This window comes from Mustelus asterias, unplaced genomic scaffold (assembly GCF_964213995.1).
Source record: "Mustelus asterias unplaced genomic scaffold, sMusAst1.hap1.1 HAP1_SCAFFOLD_3381, whole genome shotgun sequence".
NCBI lineage: Eukaryota > Metazoa > Chordata > Chondrichthyes > Carcharhiniformes > Triakidae > Mustelus > Mustelus asterias.
In genome coordinates, this window is record NW_027593326.1 from 1 (window position 1) to 5,000 (window position 5,000).

Below are 5,000 nucleotides of genomic sequence, written 5' to 3' on the forward strand. Positions count from 1 at the left end.
TGCTACTACCACCAAGATCTGCACCGGCGGTGGCTCCACCCGGGCCCACGCCCTAGGCTTCTGTGCTCACCGCAGCGGCCCTCCTACTCATCGCGGCATAGCCCCCGCGGGCTCTGCATTGCCAGCGACGGCCGGGAATGGGCCCGACGCTCCAGCGCCATCCATTTTCAGGGCTAGTTGATTCGGCAGGTGAGTTGTTACACACTCCTTAGCGGATTCCGACTTCCATGGCCACCGACCTGCTGTCTATATCAACCAACACCTTTTGTGGGGTCTGATGAGCGTCGGCATCGGGCGCCTTAACCCAGCGTTCGGTTCATCCCGCAGCGCCAGTTCTGCTTACCAAAAGTGGCCCACTGGGTACTCGCATTCCACACCCGACTCCAAGCCAGCGAGTCGGGCTTCTTACCCATTTAAAGTTTGAGAATAGGTTGAGATCGTTTCGGCCCCAAGGCCTCTAGTCATTCGCTTTACCGGGTAAAACTGCGTGTGGACGAGCACCAGCTATCCTGAGGGAAACTTCGGAGGGAACCAGCTACTAGATGGTTCGATTAGTCTTTCGCCCCTATACCAAGGTCGGACGACCGATTTGCACGTCAGGACCGCTACGGACCTCCACCAGAGTTTCCTCTGGCTTCGCCCTGCCCAGGCATAGTTCACCATCTTTCGGGTCCTAACACATGCGCTCCTGCTCCACCTCCCCGCCGGAACGGGTGAGACGGGCCGGTGGTGCGCCCGCCGCGCGGGGCGGCGGGATCCCACCTCGGTCGACCCGCGCCGACCTTCACTTTCATTGCGCCGTGGGGTTTCGTGTCACGCCCTTTGACTCGCGCACGTGTTAGACTTCTTGGTCCGTGTTTCAAGACGGGACAGGTGGGTTACCGACATCGCCGCAGACCCCTGGCGCCCGGTTCGTGGCTCGCATCGGCTCGGCGGCGTGACGCGGTCGTGGCGCACTGAGGACAGTCCACCCTCGTCGACAATCACACCGGGAGCACGGTGAGCCCGTCCCCGCCCGCGGACGGGCGGAGAAGGCGCGGCAGCGGTAGCTTTCCTCGACCCTGGCAAGTGGCGAAGGCTCCTGCCGGGGGGCTGTAACACTCGCCGCCGGAGCGACGAGCCACCTTCCCCACCGGCCTTCCCAGCCAACCCAGAGCCGGTCGCGGCGCACCACCAGCGGAAGGAAATGCGCCCAGCGACAGCCGTGCCCGCGCGGGAAGCGGTCCCCAGCAACGGGGATCCGCCCAAGCCCCGACGCGACCGACCCGAGTCGCCGAGTTGAATCCTCCGGGCGGACTGCGCGGACCCCACCCGTTTACCTCTTAACGGTTTCACGCCCTCTTGAACTCTCTCTTCAAAGTTCTTTTCAACTTTCCCTTACGGTACTTGTTGACTATCGGTCTCGTGCCAGTATTTAGCCTTAGATGGAGTTTACCACCCACTTTGGGCTGCATTCACAAGCAACCCGACTCCGAGAAGACTCAATCACGACGAGCCAGGGACCGCAACCGGCCTGACACCTTCCACAGGCCACGCCTCGATCAGAAAGACTTGGGCCCCTCGAGCATCGTCAGAGAAAGGTCTCCTTTACGCCACATTTCCCACGCCCGGCAGGCGAGCGGGGATTCGGCGCTGGGCTCTTCCCTCTTCACTCGCAGTTACTAGGGGAATCCTTGTTAGTTTCTTTTCCTCCGCTTAGTAATATGCTTAAATTCAGCGGGTTGACACGTCTGATCTGAGGTCGTAGGCAGCAACGAGTGCTCTGGCCGGCCGGTCGTCGGCGCCTCCACGCGCTTCGGGCGCACACACAGACACACACACGTACGCGTGCTCGCAAGTGCGCGCCGTGCTGCGCAGCGGATGCACAGGCACGGACACACACGGAACGCACACGGTACTGCGAGCGCTGCGTGCCCCCTCGCACTCGGCGCCGGACCGGGCTCGGCACGTCAACTGTTCCAGAGAATCGTTTGCGGCGAGGCGTGCGCCCACCTCCACGGTAACGGAAAGCAGTGCTGCTGGCGGGGTCGCGGTGCGACGGCGGTATCGAGCGAGAGAAAAGCAGGGCCGTGGGACACACAGCCTGCCGGAGCGAAAGGCCAGACGCCAAGGACGAAGCCGGGCGGCGGAGCGCACGGGCTGCAAGCGGCGGGTGGCCACGCCGCGGCCAGGACAGCACCTTTCACGTAGAAGACTTCGGCGGCAGCAGGACACGGGGAGACACCGGAGCGAGGACCACACGGCCAAGTCGGCTCTGCGACGATTCGAACCCAAGGCACACGTTGAACGCGGGCGCAGGCACATTGCCCCAGAACCGCAACGGCAGAGGGTGGGCTGCGGAGTGTGGAAGGAGCCGCAGCTCCAGCGCAACACAAGCAACGACACCCAACCGCCACGGATTCCCACGACAAAAATGCAAGCACTCGCACGCGCAACAGAGGGAAGAAAAGCACGGCACGACCGAGCACCGATCCAGGCATCAAGCGTCACACGCGTCAAGCTGCCGTCCTCCACGCGACGGCACTGAACGGCCACGGCAACCCACCGGCAGGCAACCGAGCACGGACCACGCGAGGCAACGTGTCCGGAGACGTCCAGCGGACAGTCACTCCACTCTCTCACTCTCTGTGCCGGAGCACCCAACCGAGCCAACTCTTGCGGATCCTTCCCGTGGACGAGCCACACACACACATCAACAGAGAGTCAACCCCCCTGGCCCGAGCCTAACGGAAGGCACACACGGTCCCGGCAGCGAGGCAGTCACGTTCTCTCTCTCTGGCAACCCGATGACAGCCGTGCCGGCGACCCCGAGGTGGCTGGGCCAGTGCGGGAGCGGGCAGTGCCGACGAGCCCGGAGGCGGACGCCGGCACCCAAGAGGTCAAGCTCTCCGACGCGGATTACTCTGGGTCTGCACTTAGGGGGACAGAGAGGACGGCACCTCTGCGACACCCCAGCCGCGCTCTTCGGCGCACGGATGCGCGCGAAGTGCGATTGATTGTCAAGCGACCCTCAGACAGACGTAGCCCCGGGAGGAACCCGGGGCCGCAAAGTGCGTTCAAAGTGTCGATGATCAATGTGTCCTGCAATTCACATTAATTCTCGCAGCTAGCTGCGTTCTTCATCGACGCACGAGCCGAGTGATCCACCGCTAAAAGTTGTATCGGGTTTCGGATCGGTTGCCCGATCCTGGGACGCGCAAAACGCTCCCCCGCCGACGTGACGGTGGAGCCCCAGCCTGGCGCGTACCACGGCGTGAGCCCGGAGGCGCACGCACTCGAGCGACAATCAAGCGAAAAAAAGGAGGAATCAGGGCGCTCGCAGGCGTTGAGTGCCGGCGTGGGTGAGGGGCCGGGGCCCGCCACGCGCCGTCACGCCCCGCAACAGCCAGAGGCAGAGTTCTCTGGTGTCACCGTCTGGCGGTAGGCTCGAGAGTCGAGGCGAGGCCGCAGCGGACTGAGTCGGGTGCAAGCCGCGGAGGACAGGCCGACGCTACGGGCGCAAGCCGACCCCGCACGCCCCAACCTCGGCGGGCTGGGGAAGGGGGCGCGGCGGAACGCTCGCAAGCGCGGCTGCCCCCGCGGACAGGCACATTCTCTCGAACGCGGTGGACGCTCGCTCAAGTCAGCACGAGACCAGACCGGACCGACAGGCGGACAACGAATCTTTAAACCTCGCACCCACCCTCCGCACACGGGTGCCGGAGGAATGGTGAGCATGAACAGGTACCCCTCACCGGGCTTTGAAGAGAGTGACTAGAATGCGACCAAAGCTTCACCGCGGCGGGAGACAAAAAGGCCCCTGACTGCACCAGAACGTCTCCCTGCGGAGTCACACAGTGGCCGTTCACCGTGGTCCCGTCGACAAGCCGCCAGGACAAGCACCCAAGCCCGCAGCAGCTCTCTTCGTTTCAACTGCGGATGTAATGCTGCAAGGCGGTGGCAAGGTCACGTCGCAGCCCGCAAGCCGTCGCCAAGGCGAGAGGAAGACGGTCCCCACAGCGGGCACACACAGACGGACGTGGAGCACGGGGCGGCGGCCCACAGGTGCGCACACGCGCCGTGCCGAGGATCGGTGCGGACGCCGGTGACATCGCACCCGGCAGAGCGGCTAGGCAGAAGTCGCTGCGGAGGAGGAGCACCGTCGGCGGAACGGTCTGCTGGCGGGCGAGGGACCAAACGAGCAGCTAGAACGGGCGGAGTGGACCGGACTGCAGAAGCGGAGTGAGTGCGTGGCTGACGCCACCGTCTCCCTCCGAGCGTCTGCTCGCGCCGGCCAAACCGCCGAACCGCTGAACGAAAGGACCGCATCGTCCCACGCAGGCAGGCCGGCCGTGTTGCCGTGCGTGCCCCCACCTCTCGGACGGACTGCAAAGACACCCTACGAAGCCAACGGCGAAGCCCTTCCAACGGCGCAGGCGTAGCGTGTGCGGCACCCGCATGGACTTGCCGGCGTGCAACCGAGCGTGTGCGTGCTCGTCGGTGGCGGCGCCCGCGCGCCGGCCCAACCGAGTGGGACCGAGATCGACGTCGCCCGGCTTCGGCGGAACGTGCGTACGGGTGACCAGGCCCGTTCGACGGGTACGGCGAAATTGTCGGTGTGACCTCCCACCCGCGTGGGAGGCGCCAGCGTCAGTACGGGCCACGGCCCCGGGGCCAACCCCCGTGAGGCTCTCCTGCCTGGCCCAACCGGCGCAGCCTTCGAGTTCAAGGAGTGACGGGCCGCCCTCCCCGGAGAGGTGGCGGGCCCCGGCCGACAAAGATCCTTCACAACGTGTTCACCAACAGAAACCTTGTTACGATTTTTATTCTGTGTTACGGGTTTCGGTTCGGGCCCCCGGAGAGGTTGTCCGATACCTGGCCCCGGGGCCGGCCCCCGTGAGGCTCTCCTGCCTGGCCCAACCGGCGCCAGCCTTCGCGTTCAAGGAGTGACGGGCCGCCCTCCCCGGAGAGGTGGCGGGCCCCCGGCCGACAAAGATCCTTCACAACGTGTTCACCAACAG

The 5,000-nt window shown here is 65.0% G+C and overlaps 1 non-coding gene and 1 pseudogene across 1 annotated transcript; both read right to left on the reverse strand.

Moving 5' to 3' along the window:
• LOC144490508 (28S ribosomal RNA) lies at positions 1-1,744 on the reverse strand (annotated as a pseudogene; the record flags this gene model as incomplete).
• A 1,260-nt stretch (positions 1,745-3,004) lies between these two features.
• On the reverse strand, positions 3,005-3,158 carry LOC144490506 (5.8S ribosomal RNA). The gene has a single exon (XR_013497268.1). It is a non-coding gene; the product is annotated as a 5.8S ribosomal RNA (ribosomal RNA).
• Between the last annotated feature and the right edge of the window lie 1,842 nt (positions 3,159-5,000).